The sequence below is a fragment of the Pinus tabuliformis genome, chromosome 6 (assembly GCF_031772625.1).
Source record: "Pinus tabuliformis cultivar Carrire ecotype Pingquan chromosome 6, CPIR1, whole genome shotgun sequence".
Taxonomy (NCBI): domain Eukaryota; kingdom Viridiplantae; phylum Streptophyta; class Pinopsida; order Pinales; family Pinaceae; genus Pinus; species Pinus tabuliformis.
In genome coordinates, this window is record NC_142292.1 from 1,016,753,963 (window position 1) to 1,016,778,049 (window position 24,087).

The following is a 24,087-nucleotide window of genomic DNA, read 5'->3' on the forward strand; positions in this document are numbered from 1 at the left end:
ATCATTTCTTCGTGGTGGATGTACCGGACACCAATGTGGTGATGGGTGTCGAGTGGCTCTACTCCCTTGGACGGGTCACTACGGATTGGAGGAACTTGGAGATGGAGTTCACTGCGTCGGATGGCAAGTTAGTTGTTCTTCGGGGTATGCATTCATATCCTCCACAGATAGTTTCAGCGGACAGGATGGAGGTTGACTTAAGGCATGGGGCCATAGCATGGTCAGTGGAGTTGAGGATTTCAGAGGCTAGGGGACAGCCCAAGCCACCACACCCCAACATACAAGCCATCTTGGACAGGTACCCGGTAGTGTTTAGGGACATACCACCAGGGCAGCCACCTGACAGAGGATTTGAGCACACAATTGAGCTAGCTAGAGTCGGGGGTGCAGGCAGTTATTACCACTCCTTATGGACATCCCAAGGCCTACAAGGATGAGATTGAGCGAGCCATTCAAGAGTTGTTGACACTTGGGCACACTGGCCTATCTCTAGCCCCTTCGCTTCATTAGTTGTTCTGGTGAAGAAGAAGGATGGGACGTTACGCATGTGCATAGATTACCGGGCACTCAACAAGAAGACCCTGAAGAACCGCTACCCCATTCCACGCATTGATGAGCTTAGAGGAGCCAAGTACTTCTCTAAGATAGACTTGCGTTCAGGGTATCACTAGATTAGATTGAGGGATCAGGACATCCCCAAGATGGCCTTCAAATGCCACTATGGGCATTTTGAGTTCTTGTTTATGCCCTTCGGGCTAACCAACGCACCTGCCACCTCCCAGTCCTGCATGAACCATGTGTCCGCGGCGAAGTTGCGGAAATTTGAATTGGTATTCTTCAATGACATCCTGATTTACAGCAGGACATGCAAGGAGCATCTACAGCGCTTGGAGGTGGTGTTACGATTTTAGAGCAGCAGTCTACGCCAAACGATCCAAGCACAAGTTTGGATTGACAGAGATGCTCTATTTGGGGCATATTATTGGAGAGGATGGAATGAGGAGAAGATCAGGGCCATCCGAGATTGTTCAGTGCCCCGGAATGTGACTAAGTTGAGGGGCTTCGTGGGCATATACACCTATTACAGGAAGTTCATAAAGGGCTTCTCACAGTTGGCAACTCCCCTCATAGATTTGACCAAGAAGGGGGCTTTTGCATGGACAGATACAGCACAGTTAGCATTTGAGTGCCTCAAGGAGGTGATGAGCAATTATCCAGTATTATCACTCCCGGATTTCATTCATCCCTTCACCTTAGAGTGCAATGCATCAGGTAAGGGAGTTGGCCCAGTGTTATCACATGAGGCCACCACATCGCTTTTGAGAGTCGGAAACTCCTTCCGCGTGAGAGGTCGTATTCTATGCATGCATGCATTGGCCAAATTCCGGCAGAACCTAGTGAGCAACAAATTTAGAGTGAAGATGAAACACAATAGTCTTCGCCATGTTATGGGGCAATAGGGCCTCATTGACATGCAGTAGAGGTGGGTCAGCAAGGTCCAAGCCTACGATTTTGATATTGAATATGTCAAGGGAAAACACAATGTGGTAGCAGATGCATTATCCAAGAGGCCCGCGACACTTTCACTCATGAGCATTTGTCATGATTGGAAGGCACAGTTGTTGGTGAAGTACTCCAAAGACTAGCGGGCGTGTGATATTTTTCGAGTTTCACATGTTGATGAGTGTTACAGGGTGATGACTAACATCATTTACTACAAAGGACGCATATTCTTGGTGTCAAGCTCACAGTTGAGGGCGAGGATTCTCCATGTAGCCCATGACTCTCAATTGTCACGACACCAAGGGTTCTTAAAGACGTACAGGACGGTCAGAGAACGCTTCACGTGGAAAGGCCTCAAGGGAGGTGTGTTGATGTATGTGCAAGAGTGTGAGGCTTGTCAGAGGAACAAGGGAGAGTTGACCCATCCATCTAGGTTGTTGCAGCCACTTCCCATTCCTGAGGGGAAATGGAAAAGTATCTCCATGGATTTTATCATGGGGCTTCGTATGGTGCAGGGCAGAGATTGTATATACGTGGTGGTGGATCGGTTGACAAAATATGCACATTTCTTTGCGATTCCAACCCGATATTCTACTTCACAGATAGTGGAGCTATTTTTCAAAGAGGTCTTCCGCCTTACATGGTCTTCCCAAGACCCTAGTTAGTGATAGGGACAATCGCTTCATGGGAGCATTCTGGAAGGAACTTTTCCGATTAGTGGGCACTGAGCTCACCCCCAGCACCAGTTACTACCCACAAACAGACGGCCAAACCGAGAGGGTCCACAAATGGTTAGAGGGTTACCTACGAAACTATGTGACTGGATGACAAAGAGTGTGGATCCGGTGGTTGCATTTGGGTGAGTACTGCTACAACACCACTCACCACATGTCCATTGGTATGTCACCTTTTTGTGCCTTGTATGGTTATGACACATTGTCTTTTGCTGACCTTGCTTTTGGAGATAGTCGGGCCCCAAGGCCAAAGATTGGATCCAAGAGAGCCAAGATATCCTCAAGGCTCTCAAGGACAACCTGCTGACAGCCCAAAATCAACCAAAAGTGTATACAGACAGACACAGGAGGTAATGTCCCAAATCAACTAATTTAGGAACAAGCACTTCATATTAAACCATCATGCATTTTCCAGAAGATTGCCATGTAAAACTAGAACCATAAATCTATAAATTGCACAAAATCTCATTAAAATATCACAACATGAGAAACAATGAGAAATGCAACGACCAAAATCTAGCTTTATTATATATAGATAGATGCCAATACAATAGCTGGGAATGACCTTCCGGTCTCCAAACTGAAATAGAGAAACAATCTCTACACCTGTGGATTCTGAATGAATCCATCAAGGGGAGATGGGTGCTCGCCCAGTCTCTCTAAATCACTCGAGGGTTTTCGTCCTAGGGCTACCAATGGAGTAGAGAACCGGATTCTCAACCTCTCATACAAGAAACAATACTCAATCCAAGATCCAATATGCTTCCAAATGACCTTCTCCTCCTCTTTTATAGAACTCATGGATAGATCCCCAAGCCTCTAGAAGCATCTTATTTTATTATTTAATTATTTTTCTAGAAGCTCCTCCGTTGACTTTATCAAGTGACCTTTTAATTTTATTTTATTTCACTTAAGTCACTTTTGGCCCTTTTCTCTAATTAGTTATTTTTTCTTAATTAAATAACTAATTAAAGTCATTTTTAATTAAGGAAAATGGAAAATCACCCACCATACTCTCTTTGGCCACTGGAAATCTCTTCTCAGCATCACATCTTGTAGATCTTCTCGTTCCGGACCCAACGAGCTATTACACTGATGTGTTCCATCAATTAATCTCTCTAGAATGCCACCTCGAGCATAATTAATTACGTTATGCCAAATAATAATGCTTATTTTTTAAAGTTGTTGGAATGCGACAGAACGAAAGGCAAAGTGTGCAGATGATGGAATATGCCCAGCAAATGCCATCAAATCCCATAAAAACTCCTCAAAACTCCATCGGGACCCCTGATGACATAAACCTACTCCACTGACCTAGCCATCCCCTGCCCTGGAAATACACCTTGGTTGTACTATGAAGAAGAATAAAAATGGGGACATGACAGCCCTCCCACCCCAAGATTGCTTGTCCTCAAGCAATCCAAATATGTGGACCAATCTAGTGACCCGATGCAACTGAGACCCAATGCTCGGATCCCATACAAACCACTGGGTGATGCTCTGCTCCTATGTCAACCCATCATGAATGGAGCCCTCAATGCCTGGATCCCAGAATAATCTCTGACTGAACTTGTCATCAACAAATCCGCCTGGATCCCAATGCCACCAAGAACAAGTATCAAGGATCCAAAGCTCTTGTTGTGCTATAACTCCAACCGTGAATGCTGCTCCATCCACCGCGTACCAACTCATCACCTCTCTCCAATCCAACTCTTGGCATAAACCAAGGTCAATCTCATCATGCTGATGTTGTTCTGAGATACTAATGAGTGGACAGTGTACATCCTGCTGCCAACTGAAGCATGTAATACCCCTCACCTCTAAGGGCTCATGCAAGACAATGCCTCTAACTAAAAATGATACTCCATCAGTAGGGTACCAACTCATGATCTCTCACCAATCCAATGCATGGACTCATGTGCAAGGAATACGTCTGCTATGCTGATACTGGTCCATGCTCAACTCCTGATGCTCTACCTAGACAATCAAAACATGTCCAAGAAATCCTTCCTCTCTCCCTCTAATGGGAAAAAGTGGGCAAACTATGCTACAAGCCCTGTCTATGTACACCTGGAGAAGGCTGCTGCCTGAAAATGCTGCAGCTCGGTTGACTACTGCTACATCAATTTGCAACTCATCAATGGGCAGACCCAAAGATGGATGCACTGCCATCTTCCTTGCCTGATAGGAAACTTCACGCTCATCCAGTCCACCAATCTCCTGCCAAACTATCATGTTATACTCCAGCACCTCCTGAAGACATGTGTCTACAAATACTGCCTCCTTGTTAGTTGTCTGCACATCTATCTGCTCCTCATCAATGGCCGGCCCCAAGGATGGCTGCTCATCCTCCTCCATCATGGGCTCAATAAGAACCTCCAACTGGGTCTCCCCAAAAGGCTCATCATGCATACTGTGCATATCATCCTCCTGAGTTGACTCATGCTCCACCATATGTTTCTCCTGCTGAATCATCACTGGTGACCCATCATCCCGAATGTCTCCCATAGTGTCCATTGACTCCTCACCATACACACTCGAACCTTGTGTTTGGTCAAGCCATGGCCAATCCCTTTGGGTACATCTCTGGTTCCTTTCATCCTGGGTAGGACCAGAGGTCCTTGCATGGGCTTATTTGGGACCCATGGTTTTAAAGAAACCTGCTTATGTGGCGGTGATCCCCAGTTTACGAGCTAGTCCAGCCTATGTCAGGGTGTACCTATGTCCTGCTACATGGTTATGTGTTTATTTTGTCTATATATGGCCTTGGCCTTGGTGCAATGTCCCTCAGATAGTTCTCACCACGGAAGCCTTACAAAATCAACTTTTCACATTTCTCGAGGCAACTTGCATTTCCCTATGCAAGTGGTCCCAGAAGTAAAAAAGTCAACTTGGTCCCAAAATGCTCAACTTGATGAGAAGATGAAGGCATTGCCAAATTACATGTAGTCATAGTAAATCAGTAGGTATAACAAGTTTCCAGATGGAATAAAAAGGGCAACATTGGGCAATTTTGGACATGCATTACATCAAAGGTGGTTTGTAGAAAAATAGGAACAAAACCATGTCTTAGATTCTTCAAATTCCTTAAGGCATTAGAGATCCACCATTGGGAAGTGAATGACGTGGCAAATGAAAAGATGATGTGGAAACATAGGGCAGGATATGGACAAATGAAGGGAGACCTAGGTGAAATCAGGTCAATTTACAATAAACCCAAGTGGCAAAATTAACAAATTCATCAAGGCATTGGAGATAGGGCAAAAAGGTGGTGAAGTCAAATTTGTTATCCATTAAAGGTTAAGTCAACTAGTCGTTTGGGTCATAAATTGTCGTTTGAAGGTCAAATAGGAACATTTGAGCATCTTGGACCAAGGAATTAGCAAGTGGACATCATACTAACTACTGCAAAGTCAAGGTAGTTCTCATTCAACCAAATCAAGCCATGACCAAAGGTCCTTGCAAAGGCTTATTTGGGACTCATGGTTTTAAAGGAACCTGCTTATGTGGCGGTGATCACCAATTTACGAGCTAGTCTAGCCTATGTCAGGGTATACCTATGTCCTACTGCATGGTTATGTGTTTATTTTGTCTATATGTGGCCTTGGCCTTGGTGCAGTGTCCCTCAGATAACCCTCACCATGGAAGCCTCACAAAGTCAACTTTTCACATTTCTCGAGGCAGCTTGCATTTCCCTATGCAAGTGGTCCCGGAAGTCAAAAAGTCAACTTGGTCCCAAAATGCTCAACTTGATGAGAAGATGACATGCCACGTAGAAATTTTTCTAAACAATGAAGCCATTGCCAAATTACATGTAGTCATAGTAAATCAATAGGTATAACAAGTTTCCAGATGGAATAACAATGGCAACATGGGCAGTTTTGGACATGCATTACATCAAAGATGGTTTGTAGAAAAAGAGGAACAAAACCCATGTCTTAGATTCTTCAGATTCCTCAAGGCATTAGAGATCCACCATTTGGAAGTGAATGACGTGGCAAATGCAAAGATGATGTGGAAACATAGGTCAGGATATGGACAAATGAAGGGAGGCCTAGGTGAAATCAGGTCAATTTACAGTAAACCCAAGTGGCAAAATTAACAACTTCATCAAGGCATTGGAGATAGGGCAAAAAGGTGGTGAAGTCAAATTTGTTATCCATTAAAGGTCAAGTCAACTAGTCGTTTGGGGTCATAAATTTGTCGTTTGAAGGTCAAAGAGGAGCATATGAGCATCTTGGACCAAGGAATTAGCAAGTGGACATCATACTAGCTATTGTAAAGTCAAGGTAGTTCTCATTCAACCAAATCAAGCCATTAATCAAGCAAGTCAAGTGGATCAATGACCAAGTCAAGTGGACCAAGGACCAAGTCAAGAAGATCACATTGTGCTTGGGACTTTTACACAAGCAATAGTCACGGGAGGTAACAGGATCCTCACCCAAACCTGTAGAGTCTCAAAATGCAAGTGAAAAAATTGGAGTGTGTTTGTAAAAATTAAATTTAAAGAAGCACAATAGGTTTGAAACTTTGAACTTCAACTAAGCAATTACAACTATTAAAATTTATGATCATCTTACAGGTTGGATTTCCCCTGTCTTAATGATTTGATATAGGTCCACTACAATCTCCGAGTATGGGTGAGGACGCTTGAGAAGATACCTAATGCGGATGTCATTTCCTTCGACAATATTAACATATTTTCTAAGTGGAGGGTGCGGTACAAGGTGCCTATCATGGAGGAGGCACCTATGTGTTTAGAGAAGGAGCAACAGCGACAGCAAGGATAGTGGACAAGGGAGGAGCAACAAGAGTGGGGAGCAAAGGAGTTCGACATCATGGAGGGTGATGTGGCATCATCAGCGCCAGCTTCTACACAGACTGATACAGATAAACCCACTAGTCAATGTCAAACAAATGATGTAGCACCTTTTGGTGGCGAACAAGCCATGGACCTTTTCCCATAAAATGCAGAGAGGGATTTGATGCTAGATAGCTACTTGGTAGATTTTTCATTGTAGATGACTCATAATGATGAGATACATTTATTATTTGATGTCATTTTGTATTGGTTGTCCACATTGGATTCCTTAATTGGACGGATCAAGATTCAAAATTCAGTATCAACTTTGATGTATTATTTTTTTATCATCATACATATTGGTGTTTTTTCCATAGTTACATGCCAATCTGTTTATTTCATGTTGTTGTTGGTTTATATGTTTAAAATTTTGAAAAATAAAAGAAACTATTTTGCATTTTTTACTCCCTGTCATGGTTTATCAATGATTTTTCAATGTTGCCAAGAAGTTGTATTCCATACCCTTGGCAATCTTTTGCCAATGCCAATTTTTTCAGCAATGGTTTCAATGTAACCCACCTTTGTGGAATACCTGCTTAGAATCTTGAATATTTTTTCACATTGTCATCATAAGAGGGAAGAAATTAGGTCATGTTCTCTGATCACAAAACTCATGAAGTTATTTCAACCCACCTTTGATGTCTCTGCACCTTGTGGAAATGACAGCTCTGCTGGATTTACTTCATATTCTGGAATCTGGAGAGGATTTGATACACTCATTGGTGTTTTCTGAAAATCCAAACATTCAAGAGAAATCAAACACTTGTGGTGCTTAAGAATGACACCCCAAATCAACAACTATAAATTTTCATATGAATGTACCAAAATAGGTTCTACTCTAAGGCTACCCTTAAATAGGAAAGAAACATACAGGCATTTTTGCTCCTTTTGCTTTTAAGATATTGCATATTTTGGTGTTGCCATAATGCTTTGCATCAGCTATTGGCTGCAATAATATCCACCACATAACAAAAAAACTTAGTTAGATGCAGATTTATCAAGTTCTCTCTCTATGACGGAAAACAGTATAATTCATAATATATTATTATTATTATTATCCATTTTTAAGGTCAAGGCCAAGCCAGACACCAAATTGGTGTATGAGACCCCCTTGTTTGTGGGACAAGGGACCCACCTCGCAATTTGACTGCTAAGTCTACAAAGGCATACACACTCTACCACCTCTAGTTTTGAACCTGTGACCTCTTAGGAGGAAACACATGCTCTTAACCATTAGGCCCACTCAAGCTGTATATATATATATATATATATATATTGAACACAATCCATGCCCTTCAAGCCAGATGGAGGTTAACTTGAGAGAGCTGGAAGGGTGCTAAATAGACCCATACAGTTAGCTTCTTATCAATTCTGGCATTAGAAGTATGTGATTGTGAGCTAATCATTAGTGTTGTGATAGAACTGTCAAGTGACCCTCATGTTAAGACTAGCTATGTGGCAATGGGCATGCTAATTGAAGAAAAGAATCAAATTGTAGATTCATTAAAGATGAAAGCCTGAAAGGTCACAACTAATCAATACATATGAACCAAAGAATGATACTGGAGGCCGCTTCCATTCTTATAGCCGCAAGTGTTAAATGACATTCATATTGTGCAGGTGATCTATTATAATTCCAAAGGCATAGATGAGAAAAAATTGAGAAGGGATACTCAGCGAAGCAGTTAGGCTATACACTAGATGAAATTGTGTGCTTTCATATTACTATCAACTGGCATCTGTAGCAAACTCTTGTGACTTGGACTAGGGCAACTTGGCAAGATAAATTGTAAGAGTCAATTGGACACTCAACAAAAACACCTGACTTTGCTTGGATCTGTTTTACTTAAACAGGAGTAGGGTAAAATCTTTGAGTGCAGACCTCCTATCATGAATTAGAAAATTTAACATGCCATCAAAGCTGTATTGTTGAAATTCTTCCATCCAGTGAATGGAAATGGTAGCTACGTATGAGAGGGACTTGACAAATATTTCAATGAGTGTGATTCCCAACAAGCTCAAGTGATTGGAGCAATCCATGCCTGAGAGAGGTTGAACTACATTTTATGTTTGTGTTAAAGGAAAATTGAACCTGGGAAACGTTGTTGATTTTGGTTAACTATTTTTTGTTCGAGTTGTGATCCAAAGGATTGTAGGAATGGCAAACTTCAGAATGTCAGCCCTTAGAGAATGTGACCAATTAGAAGGAGCCTCCAAATTCACCACTTGAAAGTACAGGTTGCAAATGCTTATGGAGAGGATTGATCTTTGGGGCATAGTCTAGGGCAAAGTTACAATTCCTACCAGTCCTCAACAATTATCTCAATATGAGAAGACAGCTGCTAAGGCGAGGGGGACACTTCTGGACTCTGAAGGACACCTCATTCCCCACATTCCAGAAAATTGGAAAAGGAAACTTTCAATGCATTGAAAACTCCGTATCAGAGTGCCAATATTTCTAGGATGAGCTCTTGAAGAACAAGCTCACCCAAACATGCATGAGTAATTCAGACAGTGTTAAGTTACCTTATGAAGATCATTGAACTCAAAGATCAACCCTTTGCCTTTGTTATGAAGACCAAAGGTAAGGAAATAGTTTTTGTTGCACAAAATGATTCCTCTCATGTTTGGGAAGCCTTTGTTCAAGGTGTGTGTGCTCAAGAAAACCTACCAACTTATGAGAAACTTCAGGATATCTTTGTCCACAAAGAAACAAGGCAAGAAACAGTGTTACCACAAAAAGAAGAGGACCAAGACACTTCTCAAGAAGGTGAGGAAAGGTGGAAAGAAAAGAGGGACCAATGAAGGGTAAGGAGGAGACATCTTCTTCAGATCATGGTACTAAGTACTAGAATCAGATGACATATATGATATTACAAGTGTCACAAGAAAGCGCATATTGCCCCCCAAAGGGTAACTACTCCTAGGGGCACCCTCATGAGGGTGTTCTGTTGTTGATTTTGTGAGTTGTCTTGATCGTATTCTCCAAACTCGGCCAATTTTCTGAATTCCTCCTTTAGATATGTGCTTGTGCTCACTCAACCATGGTATATCAGATCTCATCCCTCACAGGTTTAAGGATGGTACTTCATGCTTCATTAATATTTCGTGCATTGGTTTGATACTTAGACCTAGTGGTATAACTTCTAAGTTAGTCGTGAAAGTGATAAACACTAAAATGAGATCTAATAACATTTCAAAACACTTATAATTTTATTATTTGCCTCGTCAACCCATGGGGGACCATAACTATCCTTTAGAAGTATCCTCATTTCCGGGGTCAGGTTGTACTACTAGGAAACTGGTTGAGGTAGCATACTCCACATCCTAAACATACTTAACATTTTCACTTTCCGTTCTCCCTATTCACTCCATTCCATCCCTAAAAAATATATGTGTTCATGCTTGACTTATCAAATGTCACTAGAAAATTCTAACTAAGAAAGACTAAGTCAATAAAAATGAAAAGGCTAGAGGTGGAGAGCAAATAAAGTTAAAATCCAAAAATAATAAAGCTTAAGCTATGCCACCTTGCTACGAGGTCTATTACTATTGGAATTACTAAGAGGAGGGGTGAATCAGTATTTAGTTACTTTTGACAATTTTTCACTTAGTTAATCTTGAAACTAAATTTGCATCACATAATCAATCATCCACAATGTATGAACACAAAAGTTAAAGTGCAAAGCAAATTTTGAAAGAAGAATCACTTGAAAACAATCTTTAACTTAGTACAATATCTTGTGAGGACACAAATCCTCAGTGAGCACCAACTTACAGAAATTTCAGGCTCCAACCTGAACTCAGCCTTTAATACACTAGAACTTGGACTTCAAATCAGGCTTGAACTTGACCTTTAAGACATTAGGAATTGGCCTTCAAACCAGGCCTAAACTAGATCTTCAAATAGCAGAAATCGATGCTAAAACTCAACCTTCAAACAGCAGAACTCAACCCCTGAAACTCGGTCTTCAAATAGCAGTACTCAACCCTGAAACTTGGCCTTCAAAGGGACAAAACTCAGCCCTCAAATCAGAACTACAACTCAGCCTTAAGACAAGCCTGAAACTCAACCTCTACAAGGACAAAATTCGACCCTCAAGACAGGCCTGAAGCTCAGCCTTCTCCTCACCAGAACTTGGCCTACTCGGCCTCCAAAGACACTTGTACTCGACCCTCAAAAAAGACCTCAAACAAACTAGAAACCCTTCCCAAGAACAATGCCAAAAAAACCTTCAAAATATGTGCCACAACCCTTCCACAGAAAGTTGTTTCAACTCGGCTTCACTTCACTTCTTCTTGGTTCATGAGTATGAACTTCGGACATGCTCCTTCCCTCCCCTAAACACAGAACCGAATGCTTGAGCCAAGTGATTAAAAAAGCTCCTTCTCATGCCTCTTTATAGTGCATTTGGATGCTAGGTTAGAGCTGACTTGTCCACTGGCTGGGCTGACTGATGCAACTAGAAGAACGTATACTGAATATTCAAAAATTCATTTCTCCTCAACTGTGAGGAGTTAGAAGGCGTGCCATATATTGTTGGAAAGGTCTTGGATTAAGCCTTCCAACCATATACCTGATGTTCCCATTTGAGCTAGGTAATTGGAGTAAAAATGACTTCAGAGATGGGGTATCCTAATGGGGCCTGCTTGTACTTTGGTTGGGTCATCCTAACAAAATATTTCATATCTCCTCATTCCTATGGAATTAGATGGAGTACCACATAACGTTGGAAATGCATTTAGAATATGCTATTTGACTATTTAATTTCCTCTTTCATTTGGACAGCTTTTGACATCAATAACAACCATTTTCAACAATTACCCCATTACTTGCAATGGGTACCACAACAAATTTGACTTGCTTTAAGGCCATGACTAAAGATTTTGCATTCATTAAGGTAGGCTATGAGAAGGATATAACTAGTAGCATTACACCAAAGAAGGTGGTGATTATCAATATGCAAAGTAGAAGCTAGCATTTTTGTAACATTATTAGCAATCTACTCCAAATTCATATGGCCTACTTAATGAAAGGTAAAATTTTGTTTAAGGCAAACTAGATAAATTGTGACCTGGTGTTGAAATCAAGCAATGCAACCTTGATATGGTTGAGCCTGTTGTAGCCCAGGGTGGTGCTGTTAAAAATTGTAATGTCCCTTCCTCAATTAATTTGGAGCAGAATTAATCACTACATTTTGGGGCCAATTTTGGAGGTGATGGGGCCCATTCATTATATTAGGAGGCTTAGACTTAGTAGAAGTTATTTTGGTGTGGTTGAGTTATACATGGGGGCCACCCACACTAGGAGAATACACACTCCCTAGTTTGAATTGCATGAGAGGGGAAGTCGATGGTTAAGTGAGGGGCCCACGATGGAGGGAAAATGGAGGGAAAAGTGCTCCACGAAATCTATAAAATGAGGGAAGCTCTCCTCATTTCATTATCTTTGGCATATCGAATTTTTCTTTGGTTGCTCAAGCTGCTTAGCCGAGTCACTTGTTGTTCAGCAAGAGTTCTTCAAGTGGGGAGTTCACCCTTTCTTCAAGGGACTTCGAGTGCCACCCTAGAGAGGTTCATCTACATTCTTTCGGAGGAGGATTTCATTGTGATTTCCAGCAGTTGCATTCATCATCTCCAGGTGGTGCGTATTTCTGGAGGACATAGTGAAGGGAGGTTGAGTTGTGATTGCTATATCATCCAGAGGAGCTTTGTCCAGGAGAAATTACGGAACAGAGGCATAGGTGTTTGGCTGCCATTTTGGTGAGTTTTGTAGCTGGAGGAGAGAGCTCCTATTCAGTGTGACTTTTGCACTTCCTGGGCTAGTGCAAAGGCGGCATATTATGCACACGTGGGAGGTGGAGTCTTAACGTTTGAGGTTGATATTTGCCGAGAGAATTAAGGGAAGCACTTGTAGAGGAGATAGATACTTTTTTGGAGCCTTGGAGGAGAACTTTGTCGGTATCTTTGCAAGATGTGTTCTAGAGCAGTCTTGGAGGGCATAGGGCCTCTCGGAGGTTGATTTTGGGAGGTTGGATTCAGACCAAATCCTTTCTGGGTTTTTGTGGGTTTTGATCAAGGAGCTTCAGGTTAATTTTGCAACGTTTTCTGAGCACCAGAGGTGGAGTTTCTAACAATTCCTTTCCAACCAGCAATGCGGTCTTTTGGGCAGCGCAGAGCATTAGAGGAGCAGTTATTATCAGCATTTGATATCATTGTCTTATCACCTGGGTTTTTTCACGCTTGCCATTGAGGCAAGCCCAGGTGCATTTCTCCATACTATTGTACTTGCTCCATTGGATTGATAAAATGGCTCAGTTGTTTCTTGCTTCTGGAGTTTTTATGAGTATTTGCTGAATGTTTAAAAAATTTGTGTTGTAAATCGAGTTTGCTTTATATATCATTGTTCATCCAAGTTTGGAACATTACAAATATAAAGCATTTGTCGAGGTTGCTAAGCTTAAGAAAAGACAGATCTTATGTAATTGTAAAGGCCAAGCAATTTGGACAGCTTCATATGTTTGATTTCTGGCTAATCAAATTCGTAAAACTGCTCTTCCTCCAAATCAAGGACAACATTTTCCTTGAAATCAAACTTGGAAATTTCTTCAAAAATAGGGTTGGATTCATTGCTTTCAGACACAGGCTTGCACATTTGGTCTTCCATAGCTACCTCTCCTTACCCGGTTTTATCATCTTCAATAGGAGGATTAGGGCCTTCTTTAATGATGGCTATTTCATCACTTTCCAGGGGAGGTCCAAACTTTTCTTCAATGAGCCTTTGCCACTCACCTAATTTCTTGATACTTTGGATAATGGTAAGCCAGTCTTCACCCTCATAACCTCAATGTGCAAAAAATGCTTCTAGAAATTTTATAAAATGTTAATTTTCTAATACCAGATCTGATTTGATTTTCCTAGCAATTTATTTTATACCCAAAAAATGATTCACCCAGTAAAATATTTTTCTGAAAACTGTTGAAAATAAATACACTGGTATTTAACTTTAAATAAAATTTGCAGCAGAAAATAAATGCTAAATCAGTCACATAACACGGCAGAAATTTATGCCCAACAAATTCTCCTTCACTTTCTATTACTCAGGAAAATTAGGGCCTCCTTTAACAAGGAAATCGAGCCACAGAGAATACACCGAAAAGTGTTGCAAAAGTCTCAATAAAATCAACGACTTGCGATTTTTTTGGAGCGTTGATTTTATCAGCCAATTTTGTCATAAAAGTCACAACTTTTTGCCGAGTCAATGGAAAAATTGTGAGCTGTTGTCGGGGCAAGTTAAATTAGGTTTTGAGGGTTTCTTTTGGGTCACTTTGCATGCCCAATGATGTGTGTCAACCTCAAAGGAAAAGAAAAGGGTTTCTAAGCACCGAGGAGGAGAATAAAAGTGAGTTTTTTCGATTGTTGGTCGATTTTTCTCCACTGTTCAACGAGTTCTCTCTAGCAGCCACGGACTTGCAAGTATGGGAAGCGATTTCACCTCCTTTTTTCCTATTTTTTTCTATTTCTATGGGGGTTTCAATACTCTTATTTTATCATGAAATTGTTAGGGAGATAGGAGTGTCTTCTTAGCCATAAATGTTTCCTTCAGTGGAGAGGGTTTCCCAACAGCGCCCAACTTCCTTGAGTGAAGAGGGTTTTCCTTCCTCAAATTTTATTGGGACTGTAGGAGATCTATAGTGAGGTAAACTACTAAATTTTATATTTGTTCCATCTTCAAATTCTTTATATTTTGAATCTTCATTCCAATTTTAAAAAATGTTAGTTTATAATTTTGTTTCAAATTTTTTTTGTGCTCTAGGTTCAAACTTCAAACTCCAATCATTACATTGAAGACAAAATGCCAAGGCATTTGGACCTTGTAAGGAAATATGGTGAACCCTAAGTGTTGTCAATAAACAGATTTTGAATTGCAAGTTGTGTGGGAAGCATATGTTAGGGGGCATCAACCGATTGAAATACCATCTAGGACAAATTCTGAAACAAAATATAGAACTTTTCCCAAATGCAAGTCTAGAAATCAGTGTTGCAGATATCATGACATTATCAGAATTATCACGATATTATTGCCAAACTTCCCTTCGCTGATATTATTGCCGAAATTTATTGCGATAATTTCGCTATTTTGAATTTATCATGCTAATTTCAGTAATTATCACAAGACGATGGTAATTATCGTGTTGCTGCTCATTTTTGTGAATTAAAGTGTCTGAGTCTTGGTCATTTTGGGTTTCTATGTTGTTGAGATTGAGCTCTAAGAGGAAAAGTTGCCTTCTGACCATTTTTCAACCAGCAAACAAGGGGAAATCCATAGTTTTATTTTCCATTAGCTGAGTATTTGTGGAGTGGAGATCTACTCCAAAATACCATTTCCATATTTCTAGATATGTAAGTAAAGTTGTTTTCCTTTTCTTTGTTTTTCAAGATCTAGTGTAGGGTATGCAATGTTCATTAGATATACCTCTTTTTTCCCTTTTTGAATGGAGGATTTAATACATATGTAGTTACGGTATTTTAATTGGAGCATTTTTAATGCCTTTTTCAATTTTGTGGATTTGAATTATATTTCTAAGTTCCCCTCCCTTTTTTGTCCCATAGGTTTACAAATTGAATCAATGCTCTAGAATCTAGAGTCTACAAATTTCAAGAATCAAAACGCCAAAGCCATTGGATTCAATGTGGGAGTATAATCTACCCTATGAGAGTCATAATAGAATGAGGTTGAATTGCAAGTTATGTGGTATGGAAATGTTTGGTGGAATAGCAATTTGAAATATCACCTTGCCAGAATTTGTAATATTCCTAATGGAAATATTAAGTGATAATAGCCAAAAATTTCTTAAATGCAACCAAAAATCAAAAACATGGTAGAAATATCAACACATCACAATTTACTCCAAAGAGACCGAGCCATTTTATTATATATCATGGTAGGAGTACAATAGGCAAGAACAAGTGCACCCGGGCTTGCCAAATGCAAGCTAGACAAATCCCAGGTGAGAAAACAAGGTGCCTGGATGATGGGAAGTAGCTGCTGCTCTAGGCTCTGTGCTGCCCTGAAAATCTGCACTGCAAGCTGGAAAGGGACCCCTGTTTGAGCCCTCTAGACTGCTCAGAAAATTCTGCCAAATTAATCTTGGCCTCTCCTCAATAAACCCAGAAAGGATTAGGCCTAGTTTTATTGATCACCCGAAACCCAAAATTTGAGCTCACTCCTCCCAACTAGCAACCAAATAATTCCTCTGGTTTGGGGCACCAATACTCCTCCAAAAATTCTGCAAAATTAGGAGCAGACTCCTTGAGGCTAGTCCAGCAAAACCTAAAAATGATTTGGGCTAATTCCAACCTCGCGGAATTACCCAAATTTGATGTTACGCCCTCCTTGACAGTGTCTACATCCCCCACAATTCAAACTGTTGAATATGTCACAAATTCCTTTTCAATTAGCTATAGGATTGCCCGAAAAATTTCCCCGGAAGATGTGAGTGAAATTCCTTCCAAAACCCAACACCAATAAAATGAATCCAACCCCACAAATTCAACCCAGTAACACTTCTGCGCAGACCCTCAAATGGCGAGTTTGGCTCTCTCAGGAGCAGTAACTTCCAGCCCGAAATTCTCCCCAAATGTTGGTCCACCCTCAATGAAATTTCTCCTAAATTAGTTGGCCCAAATTCCTCTTGAAACTCCCTCAACTCAGTGGTACGATTCTTGCCCCTTCGTCCTCCTAGAAGTTTGAAATAGCTAAAGTAAGAGTTGATGTGTCCGACGAACTCCAGCAAAACTCTCCCCGCTAAGTTCTGAAATACTCTCCTAGGGTGACACTCAAATTCCATTGAAGGTAGAGGTGGAATTCTCACTAAGGAATTCCTTGTGCTAAATAACACTGGTTTACTTGGCCAAACAGCTCAAGGAAACTTGTATTCAAAGTTAGATTGTCAAAAGATACCAAATTGAGGCCTCCTTGTCTTATTTATAGAAGTTGGTCCTCTCTCTCTTGGTGGACCCTGTGAAAATTCCTAGATCTAACAATCTCAAGAATCCTACTGCAACCAACTAAATCTACTTCACCTAGATTGTAAATTACATTACATGTTTATTTCAGATTTCTTCATGAAACATTGAAGTAAATTACTGAAGCAGCCTACACCAATTAATTATGATTCTGAAACATAGAAACTGAGCAAGGAAAATAAAAACACATAGGACACAGTTATTTTTAAACAAATGTCCTCGGAGAAACCCGATGCAGGAAAACCGGCGCAGCAGCTCTGAGGGTTTACTATTATTAAGCAGTAGAAAATTCTGAATACATCACTAAATACCTCACAGGGTTATTCAATTACAAAGAGAAATACTGGCAGAAGCTTTGTGAGTTTTACCTCACACAATCACTGAGAAATCCTGGCTGATCCAGCCCCAAACTGACTACCGCCGGCTTTCCTGGCTGCCTCTGCGCGGTGTCTGCGTCAGCCAAGCGTCAAGCCCTCTAGGTGCTTCGTCACTCTTCTCTGGCTAGTCGATCTACTGCCCAAGAAATTCAATTTCTACCTCCCGATCTCACACCCCGGCTCCCGGCTTCTGAAAATTGAATTCCTCTGCAAATTTTGGACTCCTCTCTCTCCCTCTGCATTGGTTCTGTGTGGCCCTTCTGGCCCTGTGTCAGCCTCTGCATCAAGGCTTCTGGATCACTCACTACCTCTCTCTGTTGATGTATCTCCAGCTGAGAATCTCTCTCTCCGGAAGCTGTTATCCCTGCCCCTCAACTGCAAGAGATCTCCTCAATCGATTTTTCCTCTTGAGAACTTCTCACTTTAGAAAATCAATTTTCTCTATCTCTTTGTGTGTTTTCCAAATGACCCTCAAGCCCCTTCTTATATCTTCCTGTTGGACAACCAACGACCTAGATTACATCTTAATCAAAGGCTCAGATCGTTTTGGCTTGATCTGTGGCTTTTTCTAGAAGTTTCACCCCTGATTAGATTAATACCATTAATATTTTAATTTTCTTAAGTTTAGACTTAGGAACCCCATTAAAAATATTAATTATTTTAATAAAATCACTTCTCGGTGGAATTTCCCAAAATGCTTTCTGGTTTCTTTGGAATACCTGTGCCCAAGCCTTCCTGCAAAATTTGAGGCTTAGAGCACATCCGATGCTACCCCAAATCAACACTCCCTCTTAGCGAGGAATGTGCTCTAGCAATACACTGCTACTGCATACTGCTATGACTCTGAAGCATCGTCCCTGCGCTGCTAATGCCTGACATGCTGTCCATCAACCACTGCGTTGTTGCTGCTACTGCACTGCTGCGTTTGGCACTGCCACTGTCAACGCTGCATTTGTACTCCAGCTCCCTCTCAAACGTTGCATCTCTTACGCTGCTAGCACTGCCATTGCTAACACTGCATCCATACTGCAACTCAGTTGTTGAGAGAAGCAACTAAAAACTCCCAAAGCTGGACAAGTATTCAGTGGATACTCCTCGGTGCTTAAATCCTAACTGTTGCTAGTCCCACCCTGCCTTTGAAGCCACTACGTTGTTGAAGCTCTGCACTGTGCCTCCTCACACTGTTGCCTCTCTGCTCCGCGCTGCTCACATTCTGGCTCTACTAACCACTGCATCTGTCAAATCAACACTCCATGGCACTAATTGAAACTCTGCCATCCCACCTGTTGAGAAAAGAAGGGCAATTTTTAATATTTGATTTCTCTTAACTGTGATAACTGCTTGTGATATTATTTCTTTAGATTTTGCTCCTTATTGTTTACATGAATTATTATCATCAACAAGCTATCAAAAAAAGAAGATCAAAATGCACAAATACACAAGATATTGGCACCAAGCCAGGGCAAAAACCTCTCCAAACTGTGAGAGGAAAAACCCTTTGAACTCTTTCTTATAGAATCCTTATTGAGAAATTACATGACCCAAACATTGAATCAATAATACCTTCAACATCAGACGACAATACCTCCAAACATAATGTATCCTTCTGCAATTCTGAACAGTATATTAGGTCTGTAGCAAAAGGTGTGACAGTCAGCAATGATGGTCTCGGATAGGCTCTTCTAGCCTCTTTCTATCTTCGCACTTCATGTAGACCCATCACACACCTTAATAGCCTCTTGTTCTGAGATTTAGTGATGCCAAAGTGATGACTATTCTAGGGTTGCGAGAACAGAGCTTTCCGCTTCAGAACATAAGCACATATACTAGGAGGGTTAGGGCTCTTCTAGCCCTACGATCACTTCGATCTCATCGACAATGGCTTCCTCCTTTCAACTACAGCTAGAATGGACTTTTAACCCAACAATATACTTATAAAATGTGATGCCCTAGACCGGATCAGAATGCTGCAAGAGAGAATAGACTTTCGGATGAGGGAACAAACCTCCTCAATGACTATGGCTACCCTTATCATGAGATGGATCACATAATGCATCCACATGCAAGTTGCCTTGGGACAAAATTGAGCAGGAAAGAAACCAACCCAAAGGTAAAACTAATGACAAAGAGAAAGGTAAAGCACTTGAATCCGCTCACTATGTTGTGGCACACTGTAATATTGGAGTAAATGAAGACTTATTTAATACTTCACTTGCTTCTTGGAAAAATGATTGGTTGCTTGATTCAGGAGCAACTTGCCACGTGACTTTTAGAAGAGATTTTTTTGAAAAATTTATTGACAATGTTGATGGAGCAGTATACTATGCAGACAAATCAAAACTCAAGCCATCAGGTCTTGGCACAATCAGGCTTAAATTGTCTGGTCTTCCAGACTTTTTTCTGCATCATGTTTTATATCTCCCACAGCTGAGGAGAAACTTCTTGTCCTTGCTCCACATCCGCCAGCAAGGACACTCCATTCATATGTTTGATGGCAACATTGAGGTGAGAAAAGCATCAGACCACTCACTTGTCATGACGGGGATAGAAGAATAAAGGCTTCTCAAGTTGCAGGGTACCTCTGCTCATGCACAAAATTTCTCATACAATTCTCATTATGAAGAAGGTACATTTCCATCAAGTTTATTATGGCATGCTAGATTTGGACACTTGAACTATGAAAGCATCCACTTGTTGAAGAAAAATGGTGTTACTGGTTTGCCTACAATTCCTAGGAAACTTAAGCAATGTGATGCTTGCATTCTAGGAAAGCATAGCAAACAGTCTTTTCATGATGCACATTCCAAAGCACATAGAAAACTTGAACTCATTAATTCAGATTTATGCGGTCCAATGCCTGTTCCTTCTGCAAATGGAAATAAATATATGATGACATTTATTGATGACTACACTAGAATGTGTTGGGTTTATTTATTGAAGAACAAATCTGATGTTTTTCAAACATTCAAGAACTTTCATACATGGATTGAAAATGATGCACAATCTCATATTGGCTCTATCGCACTAATAATGGAAAAGAATACACTTCAAATGAATTTGAAAACTATCTTTGCCAACATGGGATCAAACATCAAACAATTGTGCCTTATAATCCCCAACAGAACGGAGTAGCTGAAAGAATGAATAGGACAATCTTAAATATGGTGCACTCCATGATGTTTTTCAAAAATGTAAAATTGATGTTTTGGGCTGATGCAGTTCTATGTGTTGTATATGTAAAGAATAGATGTCCATCTAATGCTATTAGAAACAAGACTCCTTATGAAATGTGATATGGACACATTCCTTTGGTAAAGCATCTCAGAGTCTTTGGTTCCACATGTTATGCCTTGATACCAAAGGTACATAGAAACAAACTTGGTGCAAGGAGTCGTAAGTGTATCTTCTTGGGGTATTCAAACACCTCCAAAGCATACCGTCTCTATGATGAAGTCAATAAAAAGTTTGTTGTATCTAGAGATGTAACCTTTCTTGAATCATCCAAAGCTGACAATGTTGTTGAGCGGCAACTTGATCGCTTGGATAGATTCGCAAATGCAAAATCATTTCAAGAATTTGATAATCAGATTCCACATCTTGAAGGGGGGATTCCTATACTAGATCAACCTATGGAATCTTCTTCTGAAGCACTCTCTCCCCCGCATGAAACTCCAACAACAAATGAATTTTTTAGTGATGTGATTGACAGAATTGGGAGACTCAATCTTGATTCAGTCCCAACTCAATCAAACTAAGCAGTCTGGACCATCTCAGAAAGGTCCCCCAAAGTGGCTGACAAAGACACTTGAAAGTGTTCATCCTGATGAGGTTGGAAAGACAAGAACTAGAAATTCAACCCAGCAAAATGGAGGTGATATAGATGACTTTGATTCACCTGTTGATATGGATGTTTCTTATGATTGTGAATTGAATTTGTCTACAGATTTCGAGCCAACTTCCTTCAAAGAAGTTGCTTCTCATGATGAATGGAAAGAAGCAATGCAAAAGGAGTATGATGCCTTGATAAAGAATGGCACTTGGAAGCTAGTTGATCCTCCATTGGGAACCAAACCAATTGGATGCAAGTGGGTCTACAAGAACAAGTATAAAGCTGATGGCTCACTTGACAAGCACAAAGCCAGGCTTGTGGCAAAAGGTTTTGCACAGAAGGTAGGGGTCGTTTATGAGGAGACTTTTGTCCCCACAACAAAATGGGCTACCATCCGAACACTCTTTGCCCTAGCAGCTCAGAATGGTTGGAAAGTCCATCAAATAGATGTAAAAACTGCTTTCTTGAATGGATATCTAAAAGAGAATGTTTTTATGTCCCAGCTTGAAGGATTTGTTGTGAAAGGACATGAACATAAAGTATGCAAACTTGTGAAATCCTTGTATGGCCTCAAACAAGCACCACGAGCCTGGTATGAAAAACTAACTGAGCATCTTCTGAAACTCAATTTCAAACATTATGATCTTGATGATGCAACTTTGTTTGTCAAGAAAGTTGGCAAAACAGTTGTATATCTTGTGGTATATGTAGATGATCTTTTGATGACAGGGAATAATGAGAGCCACATTGCAGCCATAAAATAAGAATTGAGAAAAGGTTTTGAAATCACTGATTTGGGCTATGTTCATTACTATCTTGGTATTGAAGTAACTCAACATCCGAAGTCCATATTCATTTCTCAAAAGAAGTAAATTGGAGATCTGTTGAACAGGTTTGGCATGGCTGAATGCAATCCTCTGACTACTCCAATGGAACAAAACTTAAAGCTCACATCCATTGAAGGAAAAGAATTTGAGAATGCAACAAAGTATAGACAGCTTGTAAGAAGTCTCAACTACCTGACTACTACCATACCAGACATTTCGTTTGTTGTTGGAATCCTCTCCAGGTTTATGAAAAAGCCTTGTGAGGGACATTGGTCTGCTGCAAAAAGAGTTCTAAAGTACTTGAAGGAAACTCAAGACTTTAGACTCAGGTATACACAGGTGGGCGACTTCAGCGTGATTGGATACTCTGATTCAGACTTCGATGGAGACAAAGAAACTGGGGTATCTACTTCGGGTTTTGCTATGAGTCTTGGATCAGGATTTGTCTCTTGGAGATCACGCAAACAATCAGTTCCAGCAGATTCCACAACAGAGACAGAATATGTTGCAACAGCGGAGGCAACAAAAGAAATTGTGTGGCTCAGGGAAATTCTAGAAGATTTGCAGGTAAAACAAGTACATTCGACTCCACTCATGATTGACAATACCTTGGCAATAAAGTTGGCCAAGACCCCAAAGTTCCATGATCGAACGAAGCACATCAATACAAAATATCATCTGATTCAACATCATGTTGAGGCCGAAACAATCCATCTTCGCCATTGTTCCACTAATGAGCAGATTGCAGACATCTTCACCAAAGCGCTTGGAAGAGAAAAGCTTGAAAGATTCAAAACGATGCTTGGACTCACCAACATCCCTTCAGATTAAGGGGGGGAATGTTGACACCTAATCATAGGGATTAGGTGAACTGTAAATAGTGTAAATAAATAATAGAGAAAATGGAGAGTCATCGGGAGATGAAATTCAATAGTCACTCGCTTATGTATATAATAATGAACAGCCTAAATGAATATAGAATCTCATTTTTGAGGAGTTACCTCCCGGCCTAACAACTTGGCTTGTGATCGTGAATGAAAGATGAAGATTGTGTCTTGAGGAGGAGTCAACCCAGCCTTTATATAGGCTTGCCTCCTCACCTTTAGGTCAACGTGTTCCTTTGATTTAGCCGACGTGATTTCCATTTATACATTTAATTCATTTTTTGAGCCGACATTAAGATTCCTTTGATGTTGTGCTTGTAGACTTCGATAGGCTTGCTTTTGAGGTATTGATCTTGGTCTTGGAGGGATGTTACACAACTTTGAGAACTTTTATACATTTACATAGGCTCATGAAGAGCTTTCATTACATGACATGACTCTTTGACAAATAATCAAATCCTAAAGACATCAAGAAGAAGTCTTTGACCTAATTACACTTCTTGCTCATGAAACCCATGAAGCAAGACATACAAAAATAATTTATTCTCTTTATTACCTCAATTACAAAGATCATGTCATTATGAAGACTGAACCTAGTTACATTTTCTTCAACACCGCTACTACTGATCATGGGCTCCCGTAGCAAGGTGATGATCCAAGAGGTGGGCTCCTCAAGGATCCTGCCCATCTGTAGGTCTATCGAACTACAGTTTTATATCATCCCACCTCCCTCCTAGAGGTATCTTGGCTGTCATAGCAAACTCCTCTTGTTCAATCTTTGCGGCTGCAACCTTGGGATATGCTTCTCATCCTTGTCCTTTTTCTTCAAAGGAAACTAGGATGCATAGCGGCCCATCTTGCCACATTTGAAGCACTTCACCTTGGAGACGTCCTTCTTACGTCTCTGTTGCCCCTGTTGTCCCTTCGATGCAAGGGTTGTGTTATCCTCCTCCTCTACTTTGGGCTTCGACCCACTGTTGTTGTTGCTCCCGTCAAGTTTGACCTTGAGCAGGTCTCTCCTCAGCTCTTCTTGTTTCAGAGCT

The 24,087-nt window shown here is 40.7% G+C and overlaps 1 pseudogene across 1 annotated transcript in view; it reads right to left on the bottom strand.

The window, feature by feature from the left end:
• The window catches only part of LOC149262440 (integrin-linked protein kinase 1-like), a 265,252-nt pseudogene that overhangs the window by 215,928 nt on the left and 25,237 nt on the right, over positions 1-24,087 (bottom strand). The window contains exons 2-3 of the transcript XR_016259129.1: positions 7,970-8,044; positions 7,732-7,827 (exon numbers count right to left, since the gene is read on the bottom strand). The product of XR_016259129.1 is annotated as an integrin-linked protein kinase 1-like (transcript). The remainder of the gene's footprint in view (positions 1-7,731; positions 7,828-7,969; positions 8,045-24,087) is intronic.